We start from the raw sequence: 20424 nt of genomic DNA, 5'->3' as shown, positions 1-20424 counted from the left end.
AAATGCTGGAGTGAGGGATTTGAGGAAGGAGTGAGTGGTGAATCGATAAAGAAAGCTCATCTTTCCAAATCACTGACAGCTCCCAGATGACTCGTCTCCTCTCACAGCTTCCCACATTCTCCTTCCTCCTCCCGCAAAACAGGTATGCTCTAGGCATAGACAGCAAAATTCCCTGCTGTTAAATATTCTATAAATGAGAAAAACAAGGAAAAAAATTTGTCTCTTACATCATAGAAAAATTGTGGTGAAAAAAACGGGCATAAGGAGATTGCATGTTTTTTCCTGGGATAGTGTTCCCCTCTGCTGGTGAAAGCCTGTAACTCCCCCCTCGCCCCCCCACAATGGAGCTTTCCAAAGGAGTAGTCAATGAGGATTATTATTTCTGTATGCTACGGGAACATTTGGTGTTTTCTTGCACATAACGTGTTGCTTTTAGAGCCTGACAAAACCTCCAAGGAAATCACGTGTTAACTTCTTTTATTTCTCACATTGAATTCTGAAATTTTCTTCCCCAAACAATGCTCTAGCATCTGGGGAAAGACTGCATTTATTTACCAAGTGAGCATTTCTCTCCCAGCATGAATTTATTTTCTACAGAGCCCAACTAATTATTATTTAGAAGGAAGGCCTTTCAATGTTTATCCCTGGAGACGTAGTCTCTCTGGAGAATTAACAGTGCAATAGCATTCCAGAGTTGAGAAATGACAGATATCTTGTATCAAACTCTGTGATCCTTATGACCTAAATTTGAGGCTATCCCATTGATTTCTGTCTTCTAAGGAAAGTTAAGTCAGACACTGGTGGAAGTTGGCTGTTCTAATGACTCAAGCCCAGAGGCAATGACTTACTAGATTCAAATTGAATAACTGAGCCCTATAACATCTACACCTTTTAACACTAGTGTGATTTTTGCACTGACATTTAACATACATAGGAAGTAGGAAATGTAAATAGAGGGAGAAAAAAAGAAATTTGACATTTGGATTAGACTCCTTTCCACATTTATCTTGACATTTTGATGAAGACAATAGGGTAAATAATTTAAAAAAACGTATCTATAGGCAGTTTTCAGAGTGCACCCGAATAATGCTGCTATCCCAGTGGGCTTGCATCATGTATTATGTGCATAAATGTTTAAATGCGCCTTATAGCACACTAATAATTATTCCAAACTCAATTCCCAATTAATTTTGACAGCTTGGTAACCCCTTTCCACTCTGTTTTTTTTTTCCTCCCCCTTTCTGTGATTTGCACTGAATATTCACTTTCTCTTAAAACGAATACTATTTTGGAGCGTGTTAAAAGACAATTTTCAAAAAAAGTTACAATCATGACTCTCATAGAGATAAAAATGAACAGGTGTAAAGATTTTATTCTACTCATTAACTAATCAGGATACCAGGCAGATGTTATAACACTCAAAAGAGAATCTGAAGAGACACATTTATAAACCAACAATATTGAAATTAATGTGCAAATAGAAGTAAAATTTGTTTTTCCACAGGAGGGGAAGGGAAATCAAGTGAAACTCTACCGGGCAGAACACAATTTGCATGTCAATAGTCAAGAATTATTTTGCATTGTTACTAGAATTAGATAATCTTAAGTGTTCTCCAGAGCCCAGACAATGCATAGTTTTCCAGTGAAGCACAGATTTTTTTCTTACAAAAGAAAACAATTTTCTGCTTGAGGCTCTCTTTTCTATCAGTTTTCTTAGAAAACAGGTAGATCCAAGGCTCACTCTACAACTTCTGGGTTTCCATATCAGATTCTTCTTGATATTTCTCTCACACAGGCCATAGTGAACCAGGGCAGAATTTGCATAGTACACATGTGATTTAGTCCATATTTAGAGGTATTCTCCCCACCCCACCCTTAAAGTTTTATTTAACTGTGTCAAATATCCAATTTTCTCTTGTTCCTTAATATTCGTTCTATTCATTTAGCAAATATTTTCCAATCACCTACTTATCCGGTGTCAGGTCTAAGAAAACAGAAGTAGATCAGACAAGGGCTCTGTTCTCAAGTAACTTGACTACAACACATATGAATTTTATTCCAGAACCTCCAAGGTATAATAAATATCAACATACTTTATTTTCTGTAAAGCAAATTTATTCTAATTCTGAGACCCAGACACCTGCTTGGCAAATAATTTAATCTCAGTCATCATACAGCTTCCCTGGGGTGATATGAATGTCCAAGGCAAAATATTTATGGGGCTTCTCTGTGGTCTTTTGTCCTGTAGGGGAAAATTGTGCAATACTTTGTAATTTAGTAGGAATCCTGGCTAGTTCACCCATGTGGTTGTTTCTGCTTTTGGTTGTCTGTGACTAGGTTATCTTACAGAACTAGAAGCTAATTTGAACACTAATAATTATGCAAATGTTTCCTGTACAATGGCAATGCAAATTAATTTTGTCAGAGAATATAAATCTCTGGAAGTTCAAATTTCCATTTGAACTGGTTTTTATATATCTTTCTGACTCCTCCATTAATTATTGGGTTAAATAAAATGCTTGATGTGTTCATTTTATATTTGTATGAGTCATGATTTTATCCTCTTTCAAAATGTACTCTGTTACAGTCCTATGAATATGATCCCATGGAAACTTACATGTCATTTGAAGTGGTTTCCTGCCTCAGTAGAGAAGATAATGTTTGTCAGGGATCTGTGTTTTCAGGGCTGCGCGTTGCTGTACAGGGTTTGTACTACTCAACTCTAGAGGGTGCCATTTACATAGATCAGGAATAAAGTTGTTCTGACAGTAAATATGCCACAGGCCATAGGTTTCTGCAATAACTACTCAATTCTATAATTGCAACTATATTTGCAGCTATAGGCAGTAAATTAATGAGTAGACATGGCTGTGTCACCCCAAATTCTATTTACAAAAACATGCACTGGCCCATAGATTGTTGTTTAACAACTCCTGACACACAGCACGGTAGCCTGTCAATAATCCCCCTTGGAAAGCTACAAGAGAATGAGAAAGAGGACCTTACCACATACATCTCTCAGTCCTCTGTTCTAATTGCTCCTCAAAAGACATTTGGTTTATCTCATTACCCTATAGCATAATTTTCTCAATAAGTCAAGTCTTTTGAAAATAGAAGACAAAAGGGAAATTTTTAGGAATTATTGCTTTGGCCCCGGAATGTCCCTGAATCAAAGGCAAGAACACTAGCTACCTTCATGGAAAAGGAGAGGAAAAATACAACTCAAAATGCAAATTGAGATCTCAGTAAGTTATCCTGTCATAGAGATAAGACCTATTTTTTCTATAATAATTATTTTTCAAATTTTCTTACTTTTGTGAAACACTTCACAGTTTTTTAAAAGCACTTTTCAGTAGTACACAAAGAAAGCGAAGCAGCAAGAGCTAAGTCTGTGGTGTTCTTGTTAGTTTTTAACAACTGGCTGAAGACCTAAGCTAGGTCAGAAAAGGCCATATGGTTTCTGCCTGGTGCTTCTGGCGTGCTTGCTCAGGAGGAAACCAGCTAAGAGGTAGGAAATCTGACTCCCCCGAGTCTACATTGCTGGGGAAGACACCTGTAGGTGCTTTGGTAGATGGACATTATCAGCTGCTAACTAAGTAAGTGAGCTGTCTTGGGTTTGAAAAGACATTTCTCCAAAGATGGCCAACAGGCTTATGAAAAGGTACTCAACATCACTAATCATCAGGGAAATGCAAATCAAAACAACAATGAATTATCTCCTCACACTTGTCAGAATGGCTGTAATCAAAAAGACAACAAATAACAAGTGTGGCCAGGATGTGGAGAAAAGTTAAGGCTGTGTACTGTGGGATTGCAAATCGGTACAGCCACTATGAAAAACAGTATGGAGTTTTCTCAAAAAATGAAAAATAGAACTATCATATGCCCCAGTAATTTTACTTCTAGGTATTTGTGTAAAGAAAACGAAAACACTAATTTGGAAAGATACATGCACCCCTATGTTCATTGCAGCATAATTTATAATAGTTAAGATATGGAAGCAACCTAGGTGTCTATTAATAGATAAATAAATTAAGAAGAGGTATATCTTTATATATCTATGTATATATCTATATATGTGGAAAATGGAATATTACTTAGCCTTGAAAAGAATGCAATCTTGCATTTTGTGACAACATGAGTGGATCTAAAGGTTATTATCCCAAGTGAAATAAGTCAGACAGAGAAAGACAAATACCATATGCTTTCACTTATATGTGTAATCCAAAAAAGCAAAACAAAACAAATGAACAAACAAAACAGAAACAGATTTCATAGATACAGAGAACAAACTGATGACAACCAGAGGGGAGCGGGATGGGAAGATGGATGAAAAAGATGAAGGGGAGTAAGAGGTACAAACTTCCAGTTATAAAATAAATAAGGTACAGTGATATAATGTATAGCACAGGGAAAATAGTCAAAATATCTTGATAACTTTGGTGACAGATGGTTATAAAATTTATGGTGGTGATCACATCGTAAGGTATATAAACGTCAAATCACTATGTGTAAAACTAAAACTAATGTATTATATATTACCTGTGCTTTGATAACTAATAAATTTTAAAAAGATATAAACAATGCCAAAAAAATTCCTAACAGAGCAAAGAAGATCTCTTTTGTTATTCAAAACAATTGCCTTTCAACCACACCTCAGTTTATGTCAATAAAGTGACTCTTGGAAAGCCCCTAAGTTTGGGTCCTGATTGCCAGGGGAATCAGTCATGTGATTAAAGGGTTGGAACTTTCAGCTCCACACTCCAACCTCAATGGAAGGGTGAAGAGCTGGAGGTTAAATTAATCCCCACAGGCCAATGATTTAATCAAACATGAGGACATAATGAAGCCTCCATAAAAATCCCTAAAGTACAGGGTTCAGAGAGCTTCCATGTTGGTGAACATGTGGAGGTGCTGGGAGGATGAGGTGCCCAGAGAGCACAAGGAAGCTCTGCTCCTTTTCCACATATCTTCCCCTATGCACTTCTTCCATTTAGCTGTTTCTGAGTTATATCCTATTATAATAAATCAGTAATCTAGTATGTAAAATATTTTCCTGAGTTCTGTATGCCATTCTAGCAAATGAATCAAACCTGAGGAGGGGGGCCGGCCTGGTGGCTCAGGTGGTTAGACCTCCATGCTCCCAACTCCTAAGGCTACCAGTTCGATTCCCACATGGGCCAGTGGGCTCTCAACCACAAGGTTGCCGGTTCGACTCCCGCAAGGGATGGTGGGCTGCGCCCCCTGCAATTAGCAATGGCAACTGGACCTGGAGCTGAGCTGCGTCCTCCACAACTACGATTGAAAGGACAACAACTTTACTTGGAAAAAAAAAAGTCCTGGAAGTACACAATAAAGTCCTGCTCCCCTTCCCCAATAAAATCTTTAAAAAAAAATTTAAATGATTAAGACACAGTGATGATTAGTTTGTGTTGAGTCTGACGAAAAAAAAAGAAGAAAAAAAAGAAGAAAATAAAACCTGAAAAGAGGGGCTCATGGGACCTTATGATTTATAGCTGGTCAGTCAGAAGCACAGATGATAACCTGGGATTTTTGTTGATGTCTGAAGTAGAGGCAATTTTGTGGGAATGCATCTTTAATCTGTTTGATCTGACATTGTTTCTAGATAGGTAATTAGTGTCCAGGTAGGTGCTGGAAATTAGTTAAATTGTTGGACACCCAGTTAATGTCTGCCAGAGAAATGGAGACTTATTTGGTGTGGGGAAAACCCCACACATCTGATCAGAGAAGATTGAGTAGTAAAAAAAAGAAGAAACCCAGGAGAGTTTTTCTTCTTTCAGGCACTAATACCTTTCGTGAAGGCTCTACACTTATGACCTAGTTACTTTCCAAAGACCCTACCCTCTAATACCATCACTTTGTTTTTTTGTTTCTGTTGTTTTATTTTTTAAATAAATTTTATTTTCAATTGCAGTACAATATTATATTAGTTTCAGGTATACAACATAATAATTAGACATTTATATAACTTATGAAGTGATCACCCTGATAAATCTAGTACTCATCTGACACCATACATAATTATCAAAATATCATTGACTATATTTTCCTGTGCTATACTTTACATCCCCATGACTATTTTTTAACTACCAATTTGTACTTCTTCGTCCCTTTACCTTTTTCACTCATCCTCCCAAAACCTTCCCCCAAATCTGACAACCATGAAAATGTTCTCTGTAGCTACGAGTTTGTTTTTGTTTTGTTTGTTCATTTATTTTGTTTTTTAGATTCCACATATAAGTGAAGTCATATAGTATTTATCTTTCTCTGACTGACATACTTCATTTAGCATAATACCCTTTAGGCCCATCCATGTTGTTGTAGATGGCAAGATTTCATCCTTTTTTATGGCTGAGTAATATTCTATTCTTTATTCATTCATCTTTTGAAGGACACTTAGGTTGTTTCCATATCTTGGCTATTGTAAATAATGTTGCAATGAACATATGGATGTATATTAGTGTTTTCAAATTAGTGTTTTGGGTTTCTTCAGATAAATACCCCAAAGTAGAATTGCTGGGTTCTTTTTATTCCCCTCTTGTTACAGCCTTTGTTTTAAAGTCTGTTTTGTTCAGTATAAGTATTGCTACTCCAGATTTTTGTTTGTTTGTTTGTTTCCATTTTCATGAAATATATTTTTCCATCCCTTTGCTTTTAGTCTGTGTATCATTTGATCTGAAGTGAGTCTCTTGTAAGCAGCATATACAATGGTCTTGTTTTCTTATCCATTCAGCTACCTATGTTTTTGATTGGAGCATTTACTCCATTTACATTAAAGTAATTTAATAGATATATAGTCATTGCTATTTTATTATTTATATTTTTAATCTCTTTTTCTTCTTAAAGAAATCCCTTTAACATTTCTTGTAATAATAGTTTGGTGGTGATGGACTCATTTCACTCTTTCTTGTCTGGGAAGCTCTTTTTCTGTCCTGAAACTCTAAATGATATTAGCTTTGCTGGGTAGAATAACCTTGGTTGTAGATCCTTGCTTTTCATCACTTTGAATATTTCCTGCCAATTGCTTCTGGCCTGCAAATTTTCTTCACACAGTGTTATGAGAACTCCCTTGTAGGTAACTAACTTTTAAGATTCTCTCTTTACTTTTAAACTTTGGCATTTTAATTATGATGTGTCTTGGTGTGGGCCTCTTTGAGTTCATTTTGTTTGGGACTTTCTGCACTTTCTGGGCTTGTATGTCTATTTCCTTTGCCAGGTCAGGAAAGTTTTCTGTCATTATTTCTTCCAATAAGCCTTCAACTCTTGCTCTCTCTCTTCTGCTTTTGGTACCTTTATGATGTGCATATTGGAAGGCTCAATGTCCCAGATATCCCTTAAACTATCCTCATTTTTTTGGATTTTTTTTTCTGTTTTGATTGGATTTTTTTTCTGCTCCCGTGTCTTCCAAATTGCTGATTCAAATGTCTGCTTCATCTAATCTACTGTTGATTCCCTCTAATTTGTCTTCATTTCAATTATTGTATACTTTATTTATGACTGTTTATTTTTCATGATTTTTATCTTTATTTTTGTTTCCTATCTCTTTGTTGAAGTTCTCACTGATATCATCGAGCATTCTTATAGCTAATGTTTTGAACTCTGCGTCTGGTATATTGCTTGTCTCTATTTTGTTTAGTTCTTTTTCTGAAGGTTTTTTCTGTTCTTTCATTTGGTACATGTTTCTTTGTCTTTTCATTTTGGCTGCCTCTTTGTGTTTGTTTCTATATATTAGGAAGAACTGCTATGTCTATCAGTCTTCGTAGAGTAGCCTTATGTAGTAGGTGTCCTATGGGGTCTAGGGGCACAGTCTCCTTGGTCACCTGATCCGAATGCTCCAGGATTGTTTCTTGTGTGGGTTGTGCATGCCCTCCTGTTGTAGTAGAGCCTTGATTGCTGTTGGCACATCAATGGGAGGGATTAACCCTCAGGCTGATGGGTTGTGAGGACTGGCCATGATTAAAGTGGAGGAGCCATTGTACAGGGGATGAACCGATGGAGTAGGATTTGCTTTAGTGGGCTCTGGTGCCTGCTGAATCTGCCCTTGGGTGTGTTGTTTGTGGATGAGGTTGGGTGGTGCTCTCGTGTGGTCTAAAGCTGGTTCTGACAACTCTCAGGAGAGGCTCTGATGGAGGCCATGGTCAGCTGCTGCCTTTGCCCTGCCCTGGACCCTTTTGTATGAGCTACAGAATGAGCTGCAGATGGTTGCCGCTTGTTCTGGGCATGCAGGTATCTGGGAGTGGCTAAGCGGTGGACTGAGCAGGCTGCCAAAAGCTGTGCTTGAGACTGCTTAGCAAAAGGTACCAGGCATGATAAGGCCAGATCCTGCTTGGTTGGGCTTTTAAAACTTTGAGAGATTTTGAGAAAGTCTGAAACATGAGCCAAGACAGGACATTTGTATGGGAAAGCCACTGGAAGGGGCTTTGGTGACCCCACAAGTTGGGTGTCTCAGCAGATCACCAGGGTGGGGCAAACATTGTTAGCTCCATAAAACATTGTTAGTTTTATGGAGACTCAGATATGGTGCCTACAGGCTGGGTGGGGGGAGGGTTCAACAAAGGAACAATGGCTTTTGCCAACACTTCTGTCTGGGAGAAAGCTGCATGCCAGCCCTCACCTGGAACCAGACAATTCAGTTCCTCCTCATATGTCCTTGATACCTTTTGAGCTGCTGGTTGGGTGCTGGAGATCTGAGTGAGTGAGCAAGTCTGTGTGTGGGCCCTTTAAGAGGAACACCTAGGACTTCAGCAGCCCTCCTTTTCACTCAGTTATAATCTCTGCTGGTTTTCACAGCCAGAAGTTATGGGGACTTCTCTTTCCAGCACTGGAACTCTGGCCTGGGGAGTCTGGCGTGGGTCTGGGACCCCTTGCTCCTTAGGGAAAACCTCTGTACCTGAGATATCCCTCTCAGTTTTTAACTGTCACACATGGGTGTGGGACCAGACTGTTATGTGTCTCTGTCCCTCCTATCAGTCTTGAAGTAGCTTCTTATGTATGTCCTTGGTTATAGGACTTCTGTTCATCTAGCTTTCAGACAGTTCTCCATGATGGTTGTTCTGTAGTTTAGTTGTAATTCTGATGGGTCATGAGAAGAGGTGAGCACAGTTTTTATCTACTCCACCATCTTGACTGGAAGCTGCCTAATACCATCACTTTGGAGGATAAGATTTCAAAACACAAATATTAAAGGGGGACATAAAGATTCAGTCTATAACATGATTTGTCAAAAATAGTGCACATGTTCACAAAAGTATCTGTACAAGAATATTCATAGCACATTAGTCAGGTTGTTTCCAAGCTAGAAACAACCCAAATATTCATTAATAGCAACATGTCTAAATATCTATATAATTAAAAGAAACAATTTTCTATAATAGTAAAATGGACATTTTTAGTAATTGATAGCAAAATGAACAGTTGATGTAATATCCTCTCCTTATTAGTGTTAATTTTTTAAGAAAAGAGAATACATGAATAAAAATAGAATAGTTGCTAATCAATAGGCTTTTAAAAACCATTTAAAGACACTTACAACATATTTGTATTGAGCTGTTTTTCAAAAAGAAGAGATTGCACCTGCAAAACACAGAGCTTAGAAGATGAGAAAATGACCTGCACAGATAAACTTTCAAGTAAATAAGTACATTTCTGATTAATACACAGTAAACCAAGTTTCATTTTATAACTTTTGATTATTTGAATGTAGATTTTAACCTCTTGTTTTATTTGAGCCATAGATAATCTAATCACATATAACCATTACAAAATCACTAGATTTCAAACATTAAAAAAAAATTTCAACTAAGGTATTTTCTTATATTGAAGTACTACACATATCTGGTAAAAATTCTAATAGTTCAAAATGATATATGATGATAAAATTAAGTGTTCTCCTATTTCAGACACTTTTTGCCAGAGGCAACCACTGTAGAGCTTCTTGTGGATCTTTCCAAAAATATTCTATACTTATGTAAGCATATATACTGGTAGGAGTATGTATAGACATATATATAGAATTTTTACCGAAATATATTCCTTACCTTGATGTACATGAAAGACTGTTATTTTTATATCTACTATGGTCTTTTTATGGTGGCATAGCCTTCTAATGTATGAATGTGACAATATATTATATCTCATATAGATAGTACAATGTATATACACATACATGACTATATATTATATTTAACGTATTTCTTATTAATGAGTATTTAGGTTGCTTTCAATTTGAAAAAATTAACAACTGCAATTAGCATGTATGTGTATATTTGTATTTCATATACATAAACATATAAATATGTATCAGTATATGCATATGAGTTTATCTATAGTGTAAACTTCTGAAAACAGAAGGGTTAGGTCAAAGGTCATACACATTTTTATATTTTAAAAGATAATACCAAATTGCCCTTACCCTGGGAGATTTTACCAGCTTCACTCCCACTGCCTATTTTCTCACATCTTTACCAATAGTTGTTATCACTGAAAAAAATTTTTTGACATTCTCAGTGGTGAAAAATTATATTATTGCTTTAATTTGCATTTCCTTAATTATTAGTTAGGTTCAGCACTTTTAGTATATTTTTATATTTTTGGCCAGTTATATTTCCTTTTCCCTGACTAATTTTCTTGATTTTAACATACTTTCAAGGCTCTTTGTGTATTAGGGAGTATTAATTATGATGCACTCATTTGTAAATTAGTATGTTGCCCAGTAAAGGAGTGTGGGCTAATGGAAAACACATTCTTGCCATCTCAGCAGATGGGGAAGAGTGAATGAAACAGGTGATCATAAGGTCAGAGGTCTCTTCCCAATAAATCGGAAAGGATCAGGATTTCTGTATTAGTGCTTATGAGTTCTAAAATGAATCTATATTGGAATATTATTATTACAAACACACCTGGCTGCATGAATAATAACTAAATGGCATATATTTCAGTTAAAGGCTAGTGGAACAATGACACAGAACATTTTTCTACTTACAATAAGATATTAGATCTGGCTCCTAAAGGAGTGACTTATCTGGGCTCTGTGCCATAAGATTCATCTTAGTCTTAGGTATTTGCTCCTATCACTCCATTTCTAAAATAAATTAGCAGAGATGGCATGTTTAAACATTTAGGTACATTTTGGAGCTTAAAATCAAATTGCATATTTGTCTGTTCCAGCCTTTGTTTTTCCCAGGTTGGGTTCACCATTCCTAGGTCTGCAGAGCTTCTCAGAGACCAAGCTCTAATGTTCTTACTAGGAGTGTTAAAAGCGGATCTGGTGTTCTTTGCTCAAATAAGGACAAAAGGCTGAGAAGCTGAGCTACTAGCAACCCTTACAGAAGTCCACAAGTATGCATGCGTTGCCCAAGGAACACAGTGAGGTTATGGACTGAATTATCCTCTCGTCACAAGTGGCCAGTTCCCAGCTGGCCCTGCAGTCCAGCAAGGAAAGAAACATTTCTTCTCTATGTGGCTGCAGCTGCCACTGTCATTTTGTACTGACCTCCAGGTGGCTGAGTTTCCTGCAAAGCTTCTGTGCTGTACCAAGCATGACCACAGAGCCCAGGCTATGCTCTCAGATTCCAGGTGCTGCTTCATATCTCCTTACTTCAGAGGCTTAGCAGAAATCATAATTTAGAGGCCACTTGCTAGATTAGTTCAGAGACTGAAATGTTAGCCAGTAACTGAGTCGCAGGCCACTGGGTATCAGATGCTTATGACCAATTGGAGGCTTTATACTTGACAGAGGCCGAATACTTTAAAAGATGTGAGGTTTAGTCTCCAGGTAAAATCGTCCACTGATAGTTATGTTGCTATCTGTTTTTATCCAAATACTGAGGAAGTAGAAAAATGTGCAGCATGTCTAAAAATATAAAAATATCAGCAAATAGATTGAATGAGATGATAGATCAAAGGTGTTTAAGACATGAAGGGGTGAGTGGTACAATGAGAAGTTATCAAACGCTAGGTACCGGGAATGGGGTATCTGCTGACCCAGAAGGAGACATGAGATTTCGGCTGCATTTCTAAAAATTCAAGTGGACATGATACGTATGGTAGCACCTCTGGTTATGCGTCTTTAGTGGGAATGTCACAGAACAGATGCAGTTTTCTCATAAGCCCTGTTGATGGCGCATAATTTAAACGGATTGCACTATTAATGATATTTACTTTAATCGTGTGGTCATAGTTGTATCTGCCGTCTTCTACTTTGTAATTACAATGTATTTTGTGGGAAAATACTTTAAATGTATGTAAATATCTCTTTCCTCATTAATTTCAATTTAGTTATTTTATTTATTCATTTACTTATTTATATTTAGTTTTCCTTTTTAGTTCAATGGGTAATAACTTGTTACTATCATTACGTATTTTGATACTAAAATTCTTCCAGAATTGGCCTGTCGGAGTCACTTTAAGCTGGCTTCTTTGTCCTTCTGACATGGCCCATTATTCTTTTAGTATTTCCTGCGTTTCTACCACAACAATATATTCTAAGTTCATTTTGTTTTTTTTCTGCCCCAACCTGAAATTGGCCATTTTGCCAAGGTGCTTTTTAATAAAGAATTATAGTTAAACACTATGACCTTAGTGCTAGAAATGCTCGTTGATTTGGGGGTATATTGTTCACAGTTTCTTTCAATGGTCACATATAAATATATAAATATGTATATATTTATGTATACCTTTACAGATTTACCTCTCTATATTTTAAAAATCAATGTTATTGAAGTACAATTTGCATACAATAAAATGCACCCACTTAACTATATTATTAAATGAGTTTTAACAAATGTACACATCTTGTAACTACTGCTCCTATAAAGAACATTTCTTTAGAGCATTTCTACCGCTCCTATAAAGAGCATTTGGGGTGGTACATTTCTACCAACCCAAAAAGCTCCCCTTTGCTCCTTTGCAGTCATTCCTCCTAACCCCACCACAGGCAGACACTGATTTTATTTCTATCACCATCAATTGGTTTTATCTCTTCTAAACTTTATAACAGAATCTTATGGTATGTGCTTCTCTGTGTTTGGCTTTCTTTGCTCGGCATAATGTCAATGAGATTCATTCATGTTGTTGCATGTCTCAGTAGTTAATTCCTTCTTATTGCTGGGAAGTATTTCATTGTATGAATAAACCATATGATTATGTCATTATCTGTTCGTGAACATTTGAGTTGCATTGAGTTTTTGGCTATTATAAATCAAGTTTCCAGGAATACATGTACAAGTGTCTTTGTGGACATACGTTTTCATTCCTCTTTTGGTAAATACCTAAAATTAGAAGTGCTAGTCATATGGGAAATGTATGGTTAACTTTATGAGAAAGTGCCAAACTCTTTTCTAAAATAGTTGTGCCATTTGATATTCCTACCAGCAATGTATGAGTTTCAGTTGCTTCACATTCCACACTCGCTGATACTTGGAAATGTCTATCTTTTGAATTTTAGTTATTTCAGGAAGTGTGTACTGGTATCTCATTAAAGTTTTAATTTCCATTTGGTTGGTGACTAATGCTGTTGAGAATTTTGTATGTGTTTTTTTGTCATTACCTTCTTTTTTCATGTTCAAATAAATATTCAGGACATTTTTGAAAGTTGTTTGCTTTTTCTTATTGAGTTATAAGAGTTCTTTTATATTCTGCATGCAAGCCCTTTGTCAGACATATGTATTAAAAATATTTCTTCCAGTCTCAAGAGCTTCACCTTTCCATTTTCTTAATAGAGCCTTTTAAAGAGAAAAAGTTTAAAATTTTTCTGGCGTTTACTTAATCATTTTTTATATGTTTGGTGATTTTGTGTCCTGAATAAGACCACAACTGAATGAGAACTTTGCCTAACTGAAGGCCACAAAGATTTTTCTATTTTTCTAGACGTTTTACAGTTGCAGCATTTAGGTGTATCTTTACGATCCATTTTGAGTTTACTTTTGTGCCAACAAAGAGAACAATTATATTGTATCACACGTTAGAACTTTTATGAAAGCTGTAATAAAAATATTGGATCAAGGAAGATGCCTTCCTTCTTAAGCCAAGGGAAAGTAAGTTTGGGATTAAGCAATAGCTGGGTTTCCTTAGTCTTCTTGGTGAAAATGTTTTGAGCAAATGCATGTAGAAATCAAATTCTTGGGTGTTCCAAATTTGGTCTTATTGAAAAAAAAACCCGTATAAGTAAAAACATACTTAGCCCAAAATCAGACTGATTTTACTTATTTTAATTGCCTTTTTAGTGACTTTATAGCCCACCAGAGAGAATGTTAACTGCACTGGCCCATCAAAATACAAAGTCCAAAGAATTATTTTCTCCACTGAGTAATTTTAAAAAAATTTTTATGAGGAGACAAACCTCTTTCCCCTCTTTCCTTCTTTTTGCCATTTAAATGGTGGATATTAGCCAGCTTGTCTTTCAAACCCATAAATGCTCTTCTCGGGACTGTTTTTGTGTACCATAAATCAGAGTTTTTCAACCTCGGCATCACCGACATTTGGGCCTGGATAGCTGTATCAGTTTGCTAGAGCTGCCATAACAAAATACTACAAACTGTGTGGCTAAAACAACAGGCTCTTATTTTCTCTCAGTTCTAGAGTTTGGAAGTGCAAGATCAGGTGTGGGCAGCTTTGGTTGCTTCTGAGTCCTCCGTTCTTGGCTTGCAGGTAGTTGCATTCTTGCAGTTCCCTCAGAGGACCTTTCTTCTGTGCAAACACAGCCCTGGCTCCTCTTTGTGTGTCCAAATTTCCTCTTTTTATAAGAAGAGCAATCAGATTGAATTAGGGCCCACATTAATGACCTTATTTGAACACAATCACCTCGTTAAATGCCCTCTATCCAAATACATTCACATTTTGAGGTACTGGGGGTTTGGGCTTCAACATGTAGATATTGGAGATACCTGATTCAGCCTATACCAATAATTCTTTGCTGTGGGGGCTGTCCTGTGAATTGTCAGATGTTCAACAGCATCCCTCACTTTTACCTACTAGATACCATTGGCAATCCCCAGTTGTGACAACCAGAAACATCTCTAGACACAGCCAAATGTCCCTTGGGGGTCAAAATCACCCTTGATTGAGAACTACTGTCTTAAAAAACCTTAAAGATATTTTGCAGATTTTGCCACGATTACAAAAAATGGACTCAGTGGTTTGCATCATTTTGAACCCACATATTGCTTGAACCTGGATCTAATAAAAAATATACCCTTTCTATTATATCATGTTCTCCTCACAACCTATACAGTCAAAAAGTTTAAGTAAATTTGGGAATATGAATCACTGAGCACTTATTAAATACTATAGTCTCTCTCTCTCTCTCTCTCTCTCTCTCTCTCCTTCTATCATCTATCATCATTTTCAATTCTCATCCAACCAAACAGGATTTTATTCCACTTTTTTCTCTTTCCATATTTGTACTTCCTTTTCTGACAGTAAAAAAACCCTCCCGTGTGTGTGTGTGTGTGTGTGTGTGTGTGTGTGTGTGTGTGTATCAGCCTCCCTATATCTACCTGATCGCTCATTGCCACAGTCACCACTGATGTTCCATCCCTAACGTGCATGTCCTCCTTGCCCTGCTGGGCTCCAATACCTCTGAGCTGCTCTCCTGTGTAGACACTCTTCTCCCATGACTCCAACCTTATGCCCTGTGTTGGGGTACCCCTGCATGGGTGTCCTCCCCGCTTGGTGATAATCTAAGCTGGACTGCCCTCCTGCCAGAATGACTTCTTCATCCTGCGTGGGCTCTGACACCTCACAGTGGACTAACCCTTGCGTGGACACCTTTACTCCTCTCAAGCTCTGACATTTTACATTAAGCAGCCCTCCTAACCTCTACTTGGAATCTGATCCCCTATGTCCGTCCTACTCGCCCACCCCACATGGATGCTCTCCTCTCCCTTCATGGGCTCTGATAGCTCCAGCTGGCCTGGTGTCAAGTGTGGATGACTTTTTTACCCTCTCAGACTGGTCCACTCTGATCCTCACCCTCCTGCATGGACAACTACTTTGCTTAGACCCACCTAACGGCTTTGGACTGATTTTTTTTCTTCTTCAGGAAGAAAAGGATATAGAGGCAAAAAGACTTTTAAAGAAGCCAAATGGAATGAAAAAAGGTTTGTTAGGAGAGATCTTGTTCAAATCAAGATTCATCATCTATCCCCCAAGCTAGCCCTTCTCCGATTTCTATCTGTGGCGGCATTCTCCTAACCAGCAGTAAGCTCATTGGTGAAAACAGCAAATTATAGGCAGTGAGCATCTGCTAAACACTGGTTAGAAAATAATTTTTGTGACATGTTTCCAAAGCATAGGGTTTCTTCCTTATCTTAAGTACCTTAAAATCTTTTTTTTTTTTTTTGGAGCCGTAAAAGTTTGGGATCATAATGAAAAAGAAAACACTCCTTACTAAAATGTCATAAGAGTGCCAATTTCTCCAATGTCTTTGGACCCTGGGGTGGGAAGACTAGCTTCATGTTGGACAGGGATTATAGCCTGGCATCAAAAATCCGTTTAAACCTTGGAAATCAAATGTACTGATTCCTCTTCCAAGAACTGTCATTAATTCATTGTTTCATTAGACAAGTCTTGGACTTTGTTTTCTCTTTTGGTAAAGTGAGAACAGAATTTACCATTGGCCAAGATAAGCAGAGGTCAGTGCAATAAAGAATTTAAAACCAAGATGTGCTGCACTTCTCAGGTGAAAACTTTTATGTAAGTATGAAGTATTGATTTATTTCTAAAATATTATTATCTTTATTAAAAACACTCCAGAAGGCAAAATACTTTCATTGCTTTGGAAATTGAATAAAAGTACCAGCAAATATTGGCTTAAAAATGTATCTAACTGGACCATTTTGAAGACAGTCATTCATGTCACTGACATTTGAAATAAAATAATCATGCAAAAAAAATGAATGCTTGGTTATTTGTGATGGGAAAGTACAGATGCAAGCTTCTTGGTCATGGAGTTTAATAAGTTAATAGGAATTTGTGGATGCGTGGAGAAAGACAGATTGGCCAAACTACTCTGGAATACTTCTACTTGATAATTGTTTCCACATCTGTTTTATTCTCTCTTTCATCAAACAAAATATCAGTTTTTAAACTTTAAGTTTATGACCTGTAGCTTTAATTTTAAACCATTAGTTTTACTTCTAAGAAGTTGCTTGGCCAAAATCTCTCTATATTATATTTACTTGAATGACTTTAGCTGAACGATATTCTAATAAAGTTATCAATTTTCATAGCTGGCCTAGAAGGCCCGCTGATCAAGTGGAAAGCATCCCAGACAAGGAGTCCTGAGAATTGGGTTCATGCTCCAGGTCTGTGGAATCTTAGCAAAGCTATTTTTCTCTTTGGGCCTCAGTTTCATTCGTCAAACAGCGGATGAATATGTTGCATCGCAGCCCCTCAGGTAGCTTTGTGTGACACTAAAGAAGGGTGAAGCAATTTTGGAAATTCTACAGTGCTATCCTATGGAAGACCCTGATTTGTATTTAATCACCTCTACAGTGTTTCTCTGAAAATAAGACCGGGTCTTATGTTAATTTGTGCTCCAAAATACACATTAGGGCTTATGTTCAGGGGATGTCATCCTGAAAAATCATGCTAGGGCTTATTTTCCAGTTAGGTCTTATTTTCGGGGAAACACGGTATGGTGATCTATATTCATCAACTAAATTTAATCTTCCTTTCCTCATCTATTCCACTTTTCAACTAATCCTGTTTTGTCATCAGTGATACCACTATTTCTCTCATCACATAGGCTGGAGATTTTGTAGCCCCATTCTATTTTTCTGTTATCTGTTTTCTCTTTCTTCAATTATTCATCAAGCCTCATTATTTCTTCCTCCAGGTTAGAGCTCATTTTTACTACTGTGCCCTATCATCATTGCTATTCAATCTGTGTCGAACGTTTTCTTCTTTCGTAATAAGCCAGGAGTAGCAAGAACCATTTTTAGGTTCATTCCCACTTGGGAGACTTACCTCACAGAACAACGCTTAACTGGCCACATTTTGACTAAATCTCACAAGTAGAAAGCAGAGAATGGCTTATATGCCTTCCACATGGAATCCTGTTTTAATGCAGGCATTTTGGGGACACCTGAACTTGCATAAAATATCAGATGTTATGGCTACAAACTGTATATAGAAGAGATAAAGGGGAAAATTGGGTGAAAAATGGTTGGGGGAGAGGTTCTCAAAAAGTTAGAGACTAGAAGTGGGTGATATTTGGAAATCTGCAGTGGAAAATAGTCAGACTTAGAAATCTGTTATCAGGGAACACAGAGGCTCAGGCAGTAATCCCGAGTCTAGAACCTGGGAGAGGGAATGTTAAGAGGTGGAAATGTCTGCAGCCAAGGATGAGGCACTGACTACACAAGAGCTTACCTGGTAGTAACAAACAACTAGGTTAGAGGTAGGGATCAGGTTGTTGAATCAAAGAAAAAGCCAGGTGATCAGAATTGGAGAAAAATAATTTAGCATCTTTTCAAATTCAAACTGAATGATGCTGAGTTCTACAGGTTTGAATCAAAGCTCATTAAACTCTTTTGACGTAAAGTCAAGTTTGTCCCAAGGACTGAGATGTCTCTGAGATGAATTTAGCCTTTAATTATCCAGAAAACTACAGCTCCTGGACCAAATCAGACCCACCAACTGTTTTTGTCAACCAAGTTTTATTGACACAAAGCCATGCTCACTGTTTACATATTTCGTATGGTTTCTTTTGTGCTACAACAATGCAGTTGAGTAGTTGCAATAGAAACCTTATAGCCTTTAAAGTCTTAAGTATTTGAAAAACTTGACAAAAACAAATTTGCCAGCACCTACTCTAAAGGCCAGTGTTGGAGTGAAGTGAACAAATAAATTCCTATTGTTTCTTTTTCGTGAGGGAAAGGACTTTTTAAAAATTCATTATTTTTCTTTATGAAAGTTTCTTTTCAGTTTACTTAGACTATCTAAGAGAAAGAACACTATGAATACATAGATCCATTTTTTTCAAAAGACCAAATAAGGTACTGTCCTGCCTTTCATCTTTATCATCTTTGCTTTCTCTAATAGCAGCAATGATGCTTTTATTTATTCTTTAAATTTTGTTTGTGAAAGCAAAACACCCAGCCTTTATGCAAAAAACATTCAAAAACAAAAGGTGACAGAAGTGCGGTAGCAGACAAAGTCCAACAGGTGGCTGTATTTCTCAAAGTTTCAAAACCAGACAGATCGCCTGCTGCATGCAAATTTCCATCTAGCTTGCAGTTACCACATGTTAATTCTGTAATTTCAGGACCACTAATTTCAGGACAAAGGGTTTAGCAGTCGGAAGAGGGGTCATCACATACCCAGAGATTATTTCATTGACTTTATCCAGCTCAGTGCTTCTATCGCTCATTCAACAGATTCATAACCCAATATTTGTCCACATCGTCAGTCTGGTTCGGCACTGTGTACTACCCTTTCACGTTAAATGGAAAATATACAGAATTGTGAATCTGTAGTTAGAGACATTGAGTGCAGCCCTGGAGGCATTGTATAGTAGCTGAGTGAATGTGGAAATTATTTGGTCCCTTGGAGTAATTTAATCAGTAAAATACATTAATAATAATTCCTACTTCATAGTATTTTAGGAGGTTTTATATAAGATATTGGTAAAAGTCCTTAATTTTTCTCAAGAGGTTTTATACTAAATATTATTATTACTGTTCACTTTTTCAAATGTTCTTCATAGTCTATCTTATTCTATCAGAAAATGTCTATGCAGAGTTCTCATCTTACTAGTTTCGAATGATCTCTATATGATTGCCTTGACATTGTTGTTTAATAAATTTTGGATTGATTCTTATATTCTTAGCACGCATATGGACATCCGAAGCCATGCTATTCCTAAACTTTCTCCCAGGTATTTTTCTCCTGACTGTTCCTGTACTTGTGTTTGTCTCCTACAACGCTACTGCCCGAAATGGAATTTAGTTTTGCTTCAAATTCCTCTTTTAAAGTCTTTTGTTCAGATTAACATGGTGCTTTGTTTGTTTGTTTGTTTGGTTTTTTGTTTGTTTGGTCAGACATGGTCTTTCCAGTCCTTATAAAATAATGCTATCCCTAGGACAGTATTTCGATAATATAAGTCAATGTGCAAAAAAATGAAATTTAGCAATTTATACATTATGTACAAGACATTGTGCTAAACGGTTAGTATATACAATTCTCACCCAGGAGCGTTACACTCAAATGTGAGCTATAATAAGAGAAGATGGTTCTCTATGTTACAAGTCAAAATAATCTGTTTTTTCCCAACTTACTTCATTATCAGATACCCACTTCCATATCACTCTCTGTCTACAGAAAAAGTAAAGAGCAGCTGGTGGACATGAGAAATGTTTGCAGACTCTCTGTCTACCTAATCTGGAGATACACACCTAAATC

This window comes from Rhinolophus sinicus, linkage group LG01 (assembly GCF_036562045.2).
Source record: "Rhinolophus sinicus isolate RSC01 linkage group LG01, ASM3656204v1, whole genome shotgun sequence".
Classification (NCBI taxonomy): Eukaryota; Metazoa; Chordata; class Mammalia; order Chiroptera; family Rhinolophidae; genus Rhinolophus; species Rhinolophus sinicus.
This window is presented reverse-complemented; position numbering follows the sequence as displayed.